Source organism: Phragmites australis, chromosome 22, assembly GCF_958298935.1.
Source record: "Phragmites australis chromosome 22, lpPhrAust1.1, whole genome shotgun sequence".
In the NCBI taxonomy this organism is placed as follows: Eukaryota; Viridiplantae; Streptophyta; class Magnoliopsida; order Poales; family Poaceae; genus Phragmites; species Phragmites australis.
Window position 1 is genome coordinate 10,112,043 of NC_084942.1, and position 18,888 is coordinate 10,130,930.

Consider the following 18,888-nt stretch of genomic DNA (forward strand, 5'->3'; position numbering starts at 1 on the left):
ACCTGGCCACATGTGCGACTTGCCTTCTATCAGATGGAATCACCATCGGGGCTAACAGATCATGCTACTGCTTGGTTAGATGAGCAGCAGATCAAGGTTGTGTGTGTTGTCATCATTTCTAGAAAACCTCATGTGATGATCAATATGATTGATCTAGAGGAAGTTGAGGTATTGTGAATGACTTAGAATTGGCTTGATATGATCAAACCGATGAGATTTTCATAGAGATTTCATATATATGATCTATGTATTTCTGAGAGGTTTTCAGGGTGCTACACTGAAACCCGTGAGGGCAGCTTCCCCCTCGAGCCCCCACCCGCTAACCGGCTAGCGGGACCGCCGTGCTGTTCGAGCCTAGGGATTTTAAGGATAATATGTTTACATCATGTTGTTAAAATTCGATCCTACGCTTAATTTGTTTTTGCATGGAATGGTGTGAATAGTATGGCCTTTATGTGTATATGATACATTTTTGTAATTTTTATGGCTTGCATGTCATGGTTAATTGCAACTAAGGTTGTCGTGTTATTGTATAACGGCATGCATACCAACTTGTGATGATTCATATTCTCATGTAATTTGTTGCTAGCTATTAAGAGTAGTAGTGTAGTACATTATCATGGAGACTTGAAGCATGATGACCCGGAGAACAGGACTGTGGCGATGGAGATCACCATGTGAAGGGGTCATACTTTTTCACAGTTAATATGATAGTCTGTTATGTTTATCTATGTTCCTATCATGCTATTTTTATTCATGTTTTCTATGAGATGGATATGTTTGCATGATAGAATAGCCTCCCTCAAAAATAAAAATAAAAATTAAGAGTAATGGATGCCCTTCCAATAGCTGCACCTACATAAGTTTTGATCATTGTTTGGTAGGTCTGCCAAAGCAAGGTGCCATCATTTATCTTAACCAGTTAGAGTGGATGTCGGACATCTACACGCATAGTGTTGGTTTACATAACAAAGCTATCAAAACAGTTTTGGGTTGTGGGGCATGGTGTTAGGCACCAGAGCATTTGATGCCACCCAACAAACAAGAGTCATATATGATATTATTAGCAAAGTGTTGCTTATCTATGTCACTAAGTTTCTAGCAGTGGTGTGAAAGCTCACTAGAACTTAGTTGAATATGGATCTTTACCCATTATATGCCGTTAGAGGGAGACGGTTTCATATAATGAGAGTATCTTTTGTTAAATTGTTTAATGAAAGATTTACATAAACATAGTGCTGAACTTTGCATGTTTATTTTCTGTTGTAGATCATGGCACCAACTGTTAACGTCAATTCCAGTTTTAATTTGTGTTCAATTCTTGAAAAAGAAAAGCTTTCGGAAACAAACTTTATTGATTGGTATAGAAATCTAAGAATTGTTCTCAAACAAGAGAAAAAAGTGTATGTTATAGAGGTTCCTTATCCTGATGAATCAGCTGATAATGCATCTGCTGCTGATCGGAAGGCTTATGAGAAGCACACCAATGATTCACTTGATGTTAGCTGTCTCATGCTTGCCACCATGTCCTCTGAGCTTCAGAAGCAATATGAGAACACGGATGCCCATGATATGATTGTGGGACTCTGATGCATGTTTGAGAACCAAGCTAGGGCCGAGAGGTTCAACACCTCCAAGTTCTTATTTGCGTGCAGGTTGATAGAAGGCAGACCAGTTAGTCCTCATGTGATCAAGATGATTGATTACATTGAGAGCCTGGAAACACTTGGTTTTCCCATTAGCCTTGAGTTGGCTACGGATGTGATTCTCCAGTCGCTCCCTGTGAGCTTCGAGCCATTCATTTTGAATTTTCATATGAATAGCATGGAGAAGAGCATGGCTGAATTGCATGGGATGCTTAAGACTACTGAGGAAAGCATTAAGAAAGCTCTAGTCATGTGATGATGGTTCAGAAGGATAGCAAGAAGAGAAAGTGCAAGGCCAAGGCTAAAGCATCAGATGAGATCTCGAGCTGAAAGCCTAAACCTGTTAGAAAGTCCAAGGTTGACCCTGCTGCTTCTGATGCTTGCCACCACTGCCATAAGCCTGACCATTGGCGAAGGAACTGGAAGCTATCCTTGGAAGAACTCAAGAAGAAGAAGGGAAGTAAGACTTCCACTTCATGTATAGATGTTATTAAAATTAATCTTGCTACTCATTCTTATGATTCATAGGTATTTGATACTGGATCAATGATTCATATGTGCAAATTGTTGCAAGGATTGAAAAGGACTAGGAAGTGTGCGAGAGGCGAGATGGATGCTCGTGTCGGAATGGTGCAAAAGTTTTTGCGTTGGCCATTGGTGTTTATTCCTTATCGCTGCCTTTAGGATTAGTTTTGAAATTAAATAATTGTTATTACATTCCTGCCTTGGGCAAAAACATTATCTCTTCTTCATGTTTAGAAGAAGACGGTTATGAATTCATAATAAAGAATAAGTGTTGTTCGATTTATTTGAATGATATGTTCTATGGTATTTGTCCATTGGTGAATGGACTATATATTCTAGATCTTGAGGAAGTACATGTCTATAACATTAATGCGAAGAAGCCTCGGCCTAATAATTTGAACCCCACTTTTATTTGACATTGTCACTTAGGTCATATACATGAGAAGCGCATGCAGAGGCTAAGATGACTAAGGCGTCTTTCACCCATCAAGGAGAGGGGTCGAATGAGTTGTTGGCCCTTGTACATACGGGATATATGTGGACTAATGAGCTCTATTGCCAGAAGTCATTTTCAGTACTTCATTACTTTTACCAATGACTTTAGTAGATATATCTACCTAATGAGGTACAAATCTGAGTCCTTCGAAAAGTTCAAGGAGTTTCAGAATGAAGTACAAAATCAACTTCGCAAGACAATTAAATTTCTGCGATCTGATCGTGGAGGTGAATATTTGAGCCATGAGTTTGGTGACCATCTAAAGTAATATGGAATTGTTCCACAGTTGACTCCATCGGGTACGCCTCAATGGAATGGGGTGTCCAAACGGAGGAACCAAACTTTGCTAGACATGGTCTGGTCCATGATGAGCCAACCTGATCTTCCATTATCCTTCTGGGGATACGCTCTAGAAACCTGTCGGAGGATTAACTCCTGTCGCAGGGATCCCGAGAGACCCCTTTTTAGAGATTCGGCCGGGGGGTGATCCTGAATAAGTTCGTCGGAGAAATGAATGAGAGTAAATGCAACAGCCGGTGGTGGGGGTGATCGACCTAGAGCAAAAAGAAGTAAATGCATCGGAATTTAGACAGGTTCGGGCCGCACAGGGGCGTAATACCCTACTCCTGTATGGATGCGATAACTGTCCTGAGGAAGTCCCTCAAGGATGTTGCTGGTTACAAGAATATTGGCCTAACTAAGAGCTTGAGGCTCCTTGTTCTTCGGCAGGGACTGTCCCTTGTGCCTTGTGTTCGTCTATGGTTCGGTTCTTGATGCTTGGGTGCTTGCGATCTCCTGTTGGATTGTCAGTTGTGTTCGGATGTTGGGATGCTTCGATCCATTTCTCTTCTGTGTTGCCGGCTCTTTTTGTACTCGCCGGCTGAGACATGCCTCGAATGGGAAGGAGGGGGGCACAAGTTCCAAGACGCCATGATTGGGAAAGATGTCATCATTTCTTCTGGGTGAAATGACAGGGGGTGGAAAAAACACCGCACGCCCGGTCACCTGTCACCATAAACGCCCTGGCAACAGGCGCCGTGGAGAGGGCCCACCAGGCAGTCGCAGAGCAACCCGGCGTGCCCGCCCTGTCTTGTTCCTCTACCACAGCAGGGCGGCAGATGGAATGCCTTGATCCTTGCGATGTTATCCCGAGACAAGCCGGATGATATGGGACGGGACCCGTGCAATTAATAGCCCCACGCCTCTCTGCCAAAACATGGCAGGAACTGACAGGCGGCGGGAGCAGTTTGAGATGTCAGGCCACGCACGCTCATTAAATGCGGCCTCGGACCTCTGACTGATTGACACCTCATCGGCGGGCCCCTCGGGGGCCTTTCTGGGTCGTCGGGGCACCGAGTGCTCGGGGGTACTATTCACCTCCCCGAGCACTCTCTCCCGAGAATGCCTATCCTTGTCCTCGGGGTACCGGGTGCTCGGGGGTACTGTTCACCTCCCCGAGCACTCTCTCCCGAGCACTCTTGCTCGATCCTCCGGGGAACCGAGTGCTCGGGGGCTACCACGTGCAGCCCCGAGCACTCTCTTCCAAGAACTCTTACACGGATCCTCGGGGAACCGAGCGCTCGAGAGCTGCCGCACGCAGCCCCGAGCACTCTCTCCTGGAACTTAGCTCTTCTGATCATCGGGAGACTAGGGTGCTCGGGGGTGACCGGGCACCTCCCCGAGCACTTTCTTCCTGGCACTTAGACTCTGTGGATCATCGGGGAACTGGGGTGCTCGGGGACCAGTGACTGTGGCCTCGAGCACTTTCTTCCTGGGACTTGAACTTTTCTCATCCTTTAGGAGGGACCTCGTGGGATGGTGCCATGTGACGGATGACTGGCCGGGCCTCGGGACTCAGGGACCCCTGGTTCCTGATACACCAACAGTAGCCTTCGGGCCCATTGGCAGGCGATGGCACGGAGACTGCGGATGGGCCCTTCATCGCGAACGAGGCCGAGGCTGGCGTGGACGCCATGTGGCAAGCTTTCAAAAGGTGGCCCTTCAGATCCGGGCCTTTGGTACGGCCCAACGGGGAGACGAATGGACGCGCGTTCACACAACTCCCAAAGGGCGTGACAACGAGACAGGCGGCACGCGCGGCTACCATGCAGATCGAGGAAAATACGCCAGGCAGCCGCTGACACCGCACGACCAGTGGGAGATTCGCCTGGCAGTTGTGTCGATTGAGAAAACTGTCCCACCGAGTGCGCCGTGGCAGGAGACGTTTGAATTCTCTGAGGTATAAAAGGGAGAGGGGAGCGATCCACCCCCCTCTTTACGCCATCTTCCGATCCTGCTCTTGCTTCCTTCGCGCCCCTGAGCCCTTAGATTCCCTTAGACGATTAGAGCACTTCTCTCCCTCCACCACCCAGACAACCTCCCCCTCCGACGAGATGCCGAGAGGCAGGGGAAGCCACCGCGATAGGACTCCGGACAGCGTACTGCCGGAGTCTCGCTTGAGGAGCGAGGAGGCGGCGGAGAGGGTCAGGAAGCTGCTGGTCCCCGAGGGCCAGCAGGGGGGCCTGAAGGTGACGCTGGCGAGCTTCCCGCCGGTGACGATCGACCCTGCGCGCATCGTCCTGTTTACGTCCTTCGTGGCGGCGGGGCTGGTGCCGCCGTTTTCAACATTCTTTCTCCAAGTCCTCGAGACCTACGGCGTGCAGTTGGTGCATCTGAGCCCCAACTCAGTCGACGTGCTGGCGGTGTTTGCACACTTCTGCGAGATGTTCGTGGGAGTGGCACTGTCGGTGATGCTTCTTCGGCACTTCCTCGCCCTACGATCGGCCGGGAAGAAGAGAGGGTACTCCACGGCGGACGTCGCGGGCTGCTGCAACCTTCGGCTGCGGGACGGCATGGGGGAGCGGTACATCCGCCAGGTGCTATGAAGCAAATGGGAGGAGTGGCGGTGGGACTGGTTCTACGTCGACGTCGACCCCCACGACCGTCTCGCCCTGCCGGAGGTGGCGGCGGAGCCCCAGAAATCGACATGGGAGGCACCGCCGCCGTCGGATGCGAGGTTGGAGCCGGTCTTTGAGCGCATCGGTTTCCTGCGCGACACCGGGCAGACCTCGGTGATGGTGGTGGCGGACTTCCTGCGCCGCCGTCTGGCGCCCCTGCGGGAGCGGGCCCGGCCCTACTGGCTCTACACCGGGCCCGAAGACATCACCCGAACCCAAATCGGCGCAAGCTGGGACCTGGACCTGGTGGAGCTGAGGGGCATGCTCCACGTAGTGACCGGCGTGGAGGACATGAGCCGGGCGGAGCTCCCGTGGAGGGAAATGGCGCTCTGCGCCAACCCCGAGCACGCGGCGATCCAGGCGAAGCTCCCGGAATTCGACGCCCAGGGGCTCGTCGACTGGCCGAGGAGCCGGAGCCCCGAGGCCCCCGAGCTCCCTGGGTTGGATGAGGTGGCCAGCGAGGGGGCCACGAGCAGTCCGGTGCAGACCGGTGGCCCGGGCGCCGCGAGCGGCGAGCCGCAGGCCAGCGGTGGAGCCACTGCGGGCAGCAGCCGTCGCACCGGAGGAGGAGGCACCGCCAACTGCGAAGCAGCAGCGGCGCCGGAGGACCGGGGGAAGCGCCCCCAGCTCTTCATTCTCGTGCCGGAGTCCCCACTATCGCCGTCAGTAGCGGCGGCGTTCCCAGTTCTGGAGCCACGCCTCGTTCGGATGGGGCCCAATCTGACGCCCGGAGATCGCGCGGCGGCCCCGCCGAGCACCCAGCAGAAGAGGAGGAGGGAGGACTCCGAGCCGGCGCTATCGGGCATGGAGTTCAGGATCCCGGCGGTCAAGTGGCAGTACCGAGGGACCAAGACCGCGTAAGTTTTGCTTTTCACTCCTTCTTAGGCGTGCTTCGCCAAAACTAAGCTTCAGTTTTGATCTTCGTCTTTCTCCTGCAGGCCGCCTACGAGCGCCGCTGAGGGCCAGGGGCGCCCGGAGGCACCGAGGCCAGCGCCAGCTCCCGAGCCGAGCGCGCCGGTGGAGCCAGAGCTGGCAAGCGCAGCGGCCGGGCCGAGGCCAGCGGACCTGGCGACAGAGACGGGGCAGACGGACGTGGTGGGTGTGTCGGAACTGGCGGACGCGGTGGCAGAGCCAGAAATGGTGGGCGTGACGTCCTTGCTGGGACCGGCGGATGCGACGGCCTAGAGAGTGCTGGCAGATGCGGCGGCCGAGGCGGAGACGCAGCCGTCCCCCGAGTGCTCGGCGCCGGTCGAACCTAACCCGGGCGTGCCGAGCCCGGGGCGGATGATGGCGTTGCAACCTTTGGGGACCCCGAACCACCTGTAGGAGGCTCGCGGGGAACCCAGCGCCCAACCGGCGCCCGGCCAGCCAGCCGACCCCCTCCCGGTCGCGATCGAGAGCGTCCGGGTGGCGGACGAGCGGTTGGGCGCGGCGGTGGACGGGGAGGTGGCGCAGCTTGAGGCGGAGCATGCCACGCTGGCCACGGAGAGGGCTCGGCTTACGACGTCTTGGCGCTACTTCGAAGCCCGGCTCATCGTGGTGCGCACCGCCAACGAGGAGGAACAAAGCGCCATGGAGGAGGCCCGCGCAGAGGCCGAGCGGGAGCGGGAGTTTTTGGAAGATACCCGCGTGAAAGTCGCGCGGGAGCGGGAAGTTTTGGAGACCGCCCGCGCAAAAGTTGTGCGGGAGCGAGAAGACGCCGCCCGCCTGGCTGAGGCTTCGCGGCAGCAGGCTGCCGAGGCCCTTGCCAGGGAGAGGCAGGTGCAGGAGCGGGAGGAGGCGGTCACGAGCCGCGAGAGGGCGGCGGAGGCCCTCCAGGCTGACCTGACCTGTTGGGAGGGCGAGGCCGACCGGGCTCGCACCGATTTCCAGCGTTGGGCAGAGGAGCTCCAGAACGCCGAAGGGGATCTCCGATGCTGGGAGGAGGACGTCGCCGTCTGGGAGTTCGACACCGAGATCACGGCGGCGGACCTGGGCACCCGAGAGGACTTGCTGACCTGCCGGGAGGGTGAGGCTGCCGAGGCGGTGGCCGCCGCCACTGCCAGGGAGGAGCAGATCGCTAAGCACGAGGCAGAGCTGACCGTCCGCGAGCGGGCTCTGTCCGAGCTAGCGGCGCAGGTGAAGTGGTTCGGAGCAGCTGCGGATCGCGAAGCATAAGCTCGAGGCTGCCTTTGTCGTACGGACCAACCTGCAGCAGATGTTGGAGGACACACTCCGGCGAATGCGGTGGTCCGTGGCGAGGGCCAGCCTTGGGCGACTCGTCGTGGAGACGAAGGGCAACACCCCCGGCTGATTCGTCCTGGGACTCCAGTAGGTCTGTGAGCGCCTCGAGGCGCTGCCCTGGCCCATCCAGGAGCATGCCGCCCGGGAAGGGCGCGGCTTGGCCCAAGCGGTGGCCGAGCACGTCCTGGCCTGCTACCGGAGCAGAGACTCGAACTTCCCGCTGGAGCCAGCTCGGGAAGGAGTAGTCAAAGCCGAGGAAGAGGCCGCCCGGGAAGCGGTTCGGAGCACCGCTGCTGAGGTGGCGGCCGGTTTCAAGCGTGAAGTGCCGCCGCCGCCAGCCCCCGGGGGTGGCCATGATGACTCCGACTCCGACGCCGACTCTGATTAGGCTTTTTGTAGTTTCTTCTTCTTTCATTTTTCTTTGACTCGATGTAAATACGGGAGTGATCCCTTAGAAATGCTTGTATTCCCTTTGTAAATATAATGGAAGCTTTTCTTCGGGCTCGTAGCTCCGGTATTCTTGAGTACTTAGCGCTTCTTCTGATGTTTTGCCTTGATGCCCCGGGGAGTGCTTAGTCGGTTTGATCCAGACCTTTCCATCCCCGAGAATGAAGTCGTCCCGACCGTCCTTCTCGGTGCGTTCAGCCCCCGAGCCCTCGCGAGTCCGCATCGACTAAGTCAAGAGACAAAGACACAAACTTCTTTGCTCGGGAGATAGATCGATCCAGCACGGAACACGCCATGACCGGTGAACACTTTTCCATCTTGTGACCACTCAGTCAGCAGACCAGAGACACGTGTGGGCGGGAATGCGACCATGAATCCTCATGGTTCGGTGGTGCCCGGGCTTAAGACGGACCGGACCGAGCACCGACAGCCCGCCCCTGAGGCCTAGGCTCCGGACTACTCGAGCGGCTCGAGCGATAGGATTACCCAGGGCGCCCAAGGACTCGGTAGTGCTTGGGGCCCTTAAAAGCGGACCGAACACCACGACCACCATGAAAGACTTCGATCAGACATTACCGCACATACGGTACACCTTTCTACAGACCGTTCTGTCATTCTAGGACAAAGTGGACACACGGTAGGGTTTTGTGCGCGTGGAGACCATCTCAACGGGCAGATTAGAATACGAGGACCCCCGAGGACGACTCGGGAACAAAATATTATTGAATGTAAATTCGTCTGAATTTAACCACTCACCGGACAGCTGTCGGCCTTTCGGCCAACCGATCCAGGAGGGGCGTGTGCTCTGAGCTCGGGGTGCCCGGGGGCTTGGTTCCCTCAGCCGGGGCGCCCGAGCATCAAGGGGCGCGTGAGGAGCCCGGGGTCAGGTGATCTCGACCACTCATGCTTAAGCGGTAGGACCACCCGAGGACCCTTGGGGCCGAGCAGCAACCTAGGCATCGAGGCCCTCGCGGTCGAGCTGCTTTTGCTTTGACTGTCGATCTGTGACTTAAGAGAAAATGGAGAAATTCCTTGTTTGGTGCGCTCTCTTAGTGCGGTACTTGTTATAGACTGGTCTCGTTTTCGACCCGAGACCTCTCGAATACCCAGATCAACAGACAAGAGCGGACAGAGGCATAACCCAGAGGTTCTATGGTTCGGTGGCGCCTGGGTATGACAGAGCACCGACAGCCCGCCCCTGGGGCCTAGGCTCCGGACTACTCGAGCAGCTCAAGCGATAGGATTACCCAGAACGCCCAGGGAATCGGTAGTGCTCGGAGACCTGCCACGACACTGAACACCACAGCCTACCACATCGGACGTAAGTCAGCAGCAACTGCCCATGCGCATACTGGTCTGGATTCTTTTATCAGCGGGGAAAATGAGAGAGCGAACTTTTCTCGCACAATCGAGCATCTCACCAGACAGATTAAACATATGGAATCCAGAAAAACGGAATTGACACACAATTGCACATTAATATTCATACTGAATTGATAATTTTTTACAAGGTTGGGTGACTTACCCAGCTAGTGGTAGCCCCCGGTCAACTTGGGCGGGGGGGAAGCCACTGGTCTGGTTGACCTGAGCCGCGAGCATGGCCATCTACGGGTAGAACTTGCGCAGGTGCTCGATGTTCCACGGGTTGGGGAGCGGTTGCCTGTCTTCTGCAGCCAGCCTGAAAGAACCTTCTCGCGGGACCCCGATCACGGTGAAGGGACCTTCCCACATAGGGGACAGCTTATTCTTCCCTTCGCGTGACTGGACGCGTCGGAGAACTAGGTCCCCCACCTTAAGAGACCGGGCCCGGACATGGCGCTGATGGTAGCACCGCAGACTTTGCTGGTAATGAGCTACCCGGATGGCGGCACACCGCCGGCGCTTCTCCAAGTAGTCGACGTCATCGCGCCTCTGCTGCTCCTGTTCCCCTTCAGAATAGGCATGCACCCGAGGGGAGCCTAGAGTGAGCTCGGAGGGGAGGACCACCTCACCACCGTACATGAGGAAGAATGGAGTCTCCCCGGTGGCGCGGCTTGGTGTGGTCCGATTATCCCATAGCACGGCGGGCAGCTCGTCCACCCATCCCTTCCCATGCTTTGTGAGCACGTCATAGGTCCGGGTTTTGAGGCCCCACACTATCTCCGCGTTTGCACGCTCAACTTTCCCGTTACTCCGAGGATGAGCGACAGAGGCGAAGCAGAGCTTGATGCCGAGGTCTTCGCAGTAGTCCCCGAACAGGGCACTTGTGAACTGGGTGTCGTTGTCGGTGATGATCTGGTTCGGGACACCAAAGCGACTGGTGATGCCGCGGATAAACTGGAGCGCCGTGTTCTTGGTCACCTTGATGACTGGGACTACCTCCGGCCACTTGGTGAATTTGTCGATGGCAACGTAGAGGTACTCATAGCCCCCGATTGCTTGGGGGAATGGACCCAGAATGTCCAGCCCCCAGACCGCAAAAGGCCATGACACGGGGATGGTGTGAAGGCCTGAGCTAGCTGGTGGATCTGTTTTGCATGGAACTGGTACGCTCTGCAACGCTGAACCAGCTCAGAAGCATCCTGGAGGGCTGTAGGCCAGTAGAAACCTTGCCGGAAGGCCTTCCCGACCAGCGTGTGGAATGATGCATGGCCACCGCACTCGCCCTCGTGGATCTCAGCGAGAAGCTCGCCGCCTTCTGCTCCGGGAGATGCATTTTAGGAGAATACCGCCTGCGCTACACCGGTAGAGATCCCCATCTACTATGGCATAGCGTTTGGACTGCCGAGCAACTCTTTCGGCAGACGCCTCATCTCCGAGAAGGAACTTTTCCTTCAAGTACCCTCGGATGTCGTCCATCCATGAGGCATCTTGAGAACATTCAGCAAGTGCAGCACACTCGCCGGACGGCGGCACCCTGACGGGGCTTCCCACTGAGGGCACCGCCGGGGTCCCCTGAATTGAGTTTGAGGTTTCCCCTTCATCCTGTTCGGCAAGCAGGACGGAAGGCCGTGTGAGTCTTTCTTCAAAGACTCCGGTAGGGACGCGCGCACGGGAGGATGCCAGGCGGGAGAGCTCGTCGGCCAGAACGTTGTCGTGATGAGGGATGTGCCGCAGCTCCAGGCCATTGAAGCGCTTCTCCAGCTTCCTGACTGCTGCCACGTACGCCGCCATTTGAGGATCTGTGCACTGGTACTCTTTGGATACCTGGTTGGCTACCAGCTGGGAGTCTCCCTTGACCAGGAGGCGACGAATCCCGAGACCCACCACGGCCCGGAGGCCAGCGACGAGACCTTTATATTCCGCCATGTTGTTGGATGGACGGAACTGTAGCTGCATGACGTACCGGAGTTCTTCACCCGTTGGGGAGGTGAGAACCACTCCGGCCCCCGCGCCGTTCAGCGAGAGGGAACCGTCGAAGTGCATGATCCAGTACCCGGGCGCATCATGCCCAGGATATGCAGAAATCTCTTCTGGGAAAACCTCGAGGATAGGTGTCCATTCCGCCATGAAGTCAGAGAGCGCCTGGCTTTTGATTGCCTGGCGACTGACAAAGTGTAGGTCGAACTCCGCTAGCTCCACCGCCCACTTGACAACACGCCCGGTGCCTTCTCGGTTCCGGAGGATGGGTCCCAGTGGATACGTGGTAACCACCAAGACCTTGTGTGCTTGGAAGTAGTGGCGCAGCTTCTGGGAAGCGATGAGCACGGCGTAGAGCAGCTTTTGAGCCTGGGGGTACCTTGTTTTGGCCTCCCGGAGGACTTCACTGATGAAATACACCGGTCGTTGTACCCGGCGAACTCGGACCGCGGCCTCACCCGAGGGGCTGTCGCAGCCCCCAGGCTCGGCGGCATGGTCGGGGCTGACTGGGTGTTCGGGCTCTACTCCCTGGTTGGGAGGAACCGAGAGCTCGGGCTCGACCCCCTGCTCGGGGGGAGCCAAGAGCTCGGGCTCGACCCCCTACTCAGGGGGAGCCGCGAGGACGATGGAGTGCTCGGGGGCAGCCGGGAGCTGGGACCCAGCACCTGGCCCCGCGCGCTCGTCGCGCTCCACCAACAGCACCATGCTTACGACCTGAGGAGTGGCTGATACGTAGAGTAGTAGTGGCTCGCCTTCGGATGGAGCCACCAGCACGGGCGGTGAGGTGAGGTACTTCTTCAGATCGCAGAAGGCCTGCTCGGCCTCCGGCGTCCAGTCAAAGCGACCGGTCTTCTTCAGAAGCTTGAAGAGGGGGAGCCCCCGCTCCCCAAGTTTGGAGATGAAGCGCCCGAGGGCCACCATGCAGCCGGCGAGACGCTGGACCTCCTTGAGTTGAGCCGGGGGTCGCATCTGCTCGATGGCCCGAATCTTCTCCGGATTGGCCTCGATTCCTCGGCTGGAAACCAAGAAACGAGGAGCTTGCCCGTGGGTACCCCGAAGACACACTTCTCGAGGTTGAGCTTTAGGCGGGTAGTGCGGAGACTGTTGAAAGTCTCGGCAAGGTCGTCGAGAAGGGTGGCGCGATCTCGGGACTTGACCACAAGATCGTCGATGTAGGCTTCGATGTTGCGGCCAACCTGCGAATCAAGGGTGATGCAAATGGCGCGCTGGAAAGAAGACCCAGCATTGCGCAAACCAAAAGGCATTGACATATAACAATAAGTCCCCACCGGGGTGGTAAAAGCAGTTTTTTCTTCATCCTCTACGGCCATGCGAATCTGGTGATATCCAGAGTTTGCATCTAAAAAACACAAAAAATCACATCCCGCGGTCGCATCTACAATCTGATTTATGCGGGGCAGAGGAAAAGGATCTTTAGGGCAAGCCTTATTTAGATCGGTGTAGTCCACGCACATGCGGAGCTTGCCGTTAGCCTTTGGGACGATAACTGGATTCGCCAGCCACTCGGGGTGGAGGACTTCTCAGATAAATCCGGCATCAAGGAGCTTGCTGACCTGCTCCCGGATGAACTCCTGGCGCTCAGGCGCCTGCCGCCGGACCTTCTGCTTCACCGGGCGTGCATCCGGGCGCACAGCCAAGTGGTGCTCGATCACCTCCCTAGGGATCCTGGGCATGTCGGACGGTTGCCATGCAAACACGTCGGCGTTAGCCCGGAGGAAGGTGACGAGCGCGCTTTCCTATTTGCCATCCAGGTCGCCACCGATGCGGACGACCTGGGAGGCGCCTTCTCCCACCACGACCTCCTTCGTAGGAACAGAGGCATCGGCGGTGAGTCGGGGTTTGGATGAAGAGGGTCCCGGGCCCCCTGTGCAGCCTTCGACCTCGGCCTGGGCTGAGACCAAAGCCATGTACGACTGCTCAGCGCAGGAAACGGCACCGCCGGAGTCGGCAGTCACGGAGATGGGGCCTGCTGGGCCCGGCATTTTGACCATGAGATACGCGTAGTGCGCAGCCACCATGAATTTGGCGAGCGTCGGATGCCCGAGGATGGCGTTGTAGGGGAAGGGGAGCTCTGCGACGTCGAAGAGGACGTTTTCCGTGCTGAAGTTGTCCCGACTCCCGAAGGTTACGGGTAGCTCGACCTGCCCGAGGGGCAGGGAGTGCCCGGGTGTCACTCCGCAGAATGGAAGCGACGGATTTAGGCGCCTGGAGGGCACCTGCAGCTTCTCGAAGGCCTCCTTGGAGAGGAGGTTGAGGCCTGTGCCCCCATCGATCAGCACTTTATCGACCTTGACATTGCAGATGGTGGGGGACACTACCAAAGGTAGTCGCCCCACGCCTGTAGTACTGGAGGGGTGGTCGGCTATACTGAACGTGATCGGAGCGTCTGACCACCTCAGGGTCCTGGCGGCCTCTTCGCTCAGGGTTGCCGAGCATACCTCGCGCCGCATGGCCTTGATGCCACGCCGCGACGAAGGCGTGTAGGCGCCTCCGTCGATGAAGGTGACGGTATGCTCGGGTTCCTGGAAGCCGAGCTCGGTGTCGCCGGGGGCGGCCTCAGCATCGCCTCCCCCGCGGGACTCATCGCGCTCCCGCTGGCGCTGTTCGATGAGGCCTTTGACCGTACGACACTTTGTGAGATCGTGCCATCTGGTCTGGTGGATGGGGCACCATTTGCCTGGCTCGGGCCCCGCGGGAGCGGGGGCCCTCGTTGGAGCAGGAGCCCGGACGGGTGCCGGAGCTCTTGCGGGTGCTGGCGCCCTTGCAGGCGCCGGGGCCCTCGCGGGAGCCGGGGCCCTAGGAGGGGCCCTGGCCGGGGCTCTCGCGGGCGCGGGCCGTCTGTCGGCGGCCGCCCAGCGTTCTTGCCGGCGGTCAAGCTCTTGGGCCGGCCTATGGGCGGGGCCCTGGGCTGGTTCGACAGGAGCGGCTTCACATTTTCTTCTCTTTTTCTTTTCCCGCCTGTCGGAGCGGGAAGAACTTGGTTGGTCAGCGACGGGGCGCGGAGCATGTCACGCTCGGGCCTCCGCCTCCTTGGCACACTTGTCGGCCAGTGCGAAGAGTTCCGCAGTGGTTTCAATTTCGTGCATACCTAGCTTTTCGAGCATCCGCTCGTCGCGGATGCCCTGCCGGAAGGCGACGATGACAGTGTGGGGGGCTATCCGCAGGATGGTATTGCGGACCTGGCTGAAGCGCTGAATGAAGCACCGCAGCGTCTCCCCCTCCTGTTGCTTGACGGCGTGAAGGTCGCACTCCAAGCCGGGGTGCGTGAACGTGCCCTGAAAATTAGCCACAAACTGGTGGCAGAGGTCATCCCAGGAGCTAATAGATCCTGGGGGTAAGTTCATGAGCCAAGAACGGGCAGAGCCCCTCAGGGCAACATATAAATAATTTGCCATCACCTTTTCACTGCCACAGGCCGCCTGGACGGCCGTAGTATATATTTGGAGGAACTCAACGGGGTCGATGACCCGTCGTACTTCTCCGGCAGCTCAGGGCGGAACTTCGAGGGCCATTTGACCCGTCAGAGCTCACTAGAGAAGGCACGGCAGCCAGTGCCGTACCCTGTGGCGCGTGTGGCGTTCCTCGGCGGTGAACACCAGTGAGCCGAGGAATCCTGGTGATCGTGGGCCGGAAAAGAGGAAGCCTGGTCCTCAGCCTCGGCCTCCTGCCGGGTCTCCCGCTGGCGCTCGAGAGTGACGCGTGCATCTTCGTGGCCCCTCCACTCGTTGAGACACGAGCGGAGGTCCTGGGCTTCGGACGCGGCCAAGGGGGTGGCGCTCCTCCTGGAGGCCCACCGGCCCGTGCGAACGTTGCCCATTGATGGGCCGGTTCTGGCGGCGCCGCGCTGGGTGGTGGCGCGAGAACTCTCGGCCAGCACCTGGCGGTGAGCAGTGCCGACCAGGGCAGCGACTTCTTGGATCCAGCGGCCCTCCGGGGTTTCCGGCGTTGCCTGAATAGGCGGATGCCTGAGGAGAGCATGCACGGCAAGTAGCGCGCTCCCGGGGCCGGCTTCGCTGAAGGCGAGCCTACGCCAGAGAGGCACCCGGCGCTATCCAAAGGCGGACCTGGTGGCTGAAGTTTCGGCCATCAGCTGGGGGTCGGATGGTGCACCGGCGACGGTGGCGGTGGCCCTGCTGGGCCCAGCGCCTTGGTCCCCTTGGGAAGGGAACGCCGCGAGTGCAGATCGCGGCTACTGCTGGGACGCAGCAGCGGCTAGGGCCTCCTGTTCGAGGGGCTGCATTTCCTCGCTGGAACTGGAGCTGGAATGCTGGAGGCGGTGTCCATCGGACATTTTTTTTTCTATGGAAGAAAATAAACAAACAGATTCTGGGATGTTCCCCCCTACCTGGCTCGCCAGCTGTCGGAGGATTAACACCTATCGCAGGGATCCTGAGAGATCCCTTTTTAGAGATTTAGCCAGGGGGATGATCCTGAATAAGTTCTTCGGAGAAATGAATGAGAGTAAACTCAACGGCCGGTGGTGGGGGTGATCGACCTAGTGCAAAAAGAAGTAAATGCATCGGAATTTAGACAGGTTCGGGCCGCACAGGGGCGTAATACCCTACTCCTGTATGTGCGATAACTGTCCTGAGGAAGTCCCTCAAGGATGTTGCTGGTTACAAGAATATTGGCCTAACTAAGAGCTTGAGGCTCCTTGTTCTTCGGCAGGGACTGTCCCTTGTGCCTTGTGTTCATCTATGGTTCGGTTCTTGATGCTTGGGTGCTTGCGATCTCTTGTTGGATTGTCAGTTGTGTTCGGATGTTGGGATGCTTCGATCCATTTCTCTTCTGTGTTGCCGGCTCTTTTTGTACTCGCCGACTGAGACATGCCCCGAACGGGAAGGAGGGGGAGCACAAGTTCCAAGATGCCATTTCTGGGAAAGGTGTCATCATTTCTTCTGAGTGAAGTGACCAGGGGTGGAAAAAACGCCGCACGCCCGGTCACCAGTCACCATAAACGCCCTGGCAACGAGCGCCGTGGAGAGGGCCCACCGGGCAGTCGCAGAGCAACCCGGCGTGCCCGCCCTGTCTTTCCTCTGCCACAGCAGGGCGGCAGACGGAACGCCTTGATCCTTGCGATGTTATCCCGAGACAAGCCGGATGATACGGGACGGGACCTGTGCAATTAATAGCCCCACGCCTCTCTGCCAAAACATGGCAGGAACTGACACCGCGGCGGGAGCAGTTGGAGATGTCAGGCCACACACGCTCATTAGATGCGGCCTCGGACCTCTGACTGATCGACACCTCATCGGCGGGCCCCTTAGGGGCCTTCCTGGGTCATCGGGGCACCGAGTGCTCGGGGGTACTGTTCACCTCCCCGAGCACTCTCTCCCGAGAATGCCTATCCTTGTCTTCGGGGTACCGGGTGCTCAGGGGTACTGTTCACCTCCCCGAGCACTCTCTCCCGAGCACTCTTGCTCGATCCTCCAGGGATCCGAGTGCTCGGGGGCTGCCACGTGCAGCCCCAAGCACTCTCTTCCGAGAACTCTTACGCGGATCCTCGGGGAACCGAGCGCTCGAGAGCTGCCGCACGCAGCCCCGAGCACTCTCTCCCGGAACTTAGCTCTTCTGATCATCGGGGGACTAGGGTGCTCGAGGGTGACCGGGCACCTCCCCGAGCACTTTGTTCCTGGCAATTAGACTCTATGGATCATTGGGGAACTGGGGTGCTCGGGGACCAGTGACTGTGGCCCCGAGCACTTTCTTTCTAGGACTTGAACTTTTCTCATCCTTTAGGAGGGACCTCGTGGGATGGCGCCATGTGGCGGATGGCTGGTTGGGCCTCGGGACTCAGGGACCCCCAGTTCCTGATACACCGACAAAACTGCTGCGTTCACTTTAAATAGGGTTCCATATAAAGCTGTAGAGAAGACACCATATGAGATATAGATCGGGAAGCATCCCGGGTTATCTTTCCTTAAGATCTGGGGTTGTGAGGGCCATATAAAATGTTTGACGTCTGATAAGCTCGCTCCCAAATCAGATAAATGCTTCTTTGTGGGGTATCCTAGGGAAACCAAATGATATTACTTCTATAATCGGGAAGAAGGCAAAGTGTTTGTCACTTGAAATAGTGTTTTTCTGGAGAAAGAGTTTCTCTCAAAGAAAATTAGTGGGAGCACGGTGCAACTCAAAGAGATTCAGGAAGCATCAGAAAGTGTTTCAGCCCCTACTAAACCACAATTGGATGTTGCAGAACATATTGTGGAGACACCAGCCCCACGACAGTCGAAAATGGTTAGTCATGAACCTAAGAGGTTTATGTTCTGAACCACGGAGCAGTGCGACATAATATTGTTGGACAATGATGAACCCAAGACCTACTCGAAAGCGATGGTGGGATCAAACTCTGAGAGATGGCTTGGAGCCATGAGATCCGAGATAGAATCCATGCATGATAATCAAGTTTGGAACTTGGTTGATCCACCTGATGGTGTTAAAGCAGTTAAATGCAAATGGGTTTTTAAGAAAAATATAGATATTGATGGAAATATTCATATCTATAAGGTACGATTAGTGGTGAAAGGTTTCAAGCAAATTCAAGGAGTTGATTATGACAAAAAGTTTTCGCCCGTCGCAATGCTAAAGTCTATCCGGATCATCCTAGCAATTACCGCATATTATGATTATGAGATATGAAAAATGGATGTCAAAATGGCTTTCCTCAATGGAAACCTAAGTGAGGATGTGTACATGATATAGCCTGAAGGTTTTGTCGATCCGAGAAATGCTAGGAAGATATACAAGCTGCAAAAGTCCATCTATGGACTAAAGCAAACTGTTTCAGAGTTGGAATCTTCGTCTTGATGAAGTGGTCAAAGGATTTGGTTTCATCAAGAATGAAGAAGAGCCTTGTGTTTACAAAAAGGCTAGTAGGAGCACATTTGTGTTTCTGGTCTTATATATAGATGATATATTGTTGATCGAGAACGATATTCTAATGCTTGATGCTGTCAAATCTTTGTCGCGAAAGAATTTCTCAATGAAAGGTCTTGGAGAGGTAGCATACATATTGCGCATAAAGATCTATAGAGATAGGTCGAGAAGGCTAATCGGATTAAGCCAGAGTATGTACATTGACAAACGGTTCAATATGCAGGATTCAAAAAAAGGTTTCTTGCCAATGTCACATGGTATTACTCTCCACAAGAGTCAGTGTCCTACGACACCTGATGAGCTTGAGAGGATGAGTGCGATCCCGTATGCTTTTGCTATCAGGTCCATCATGTAT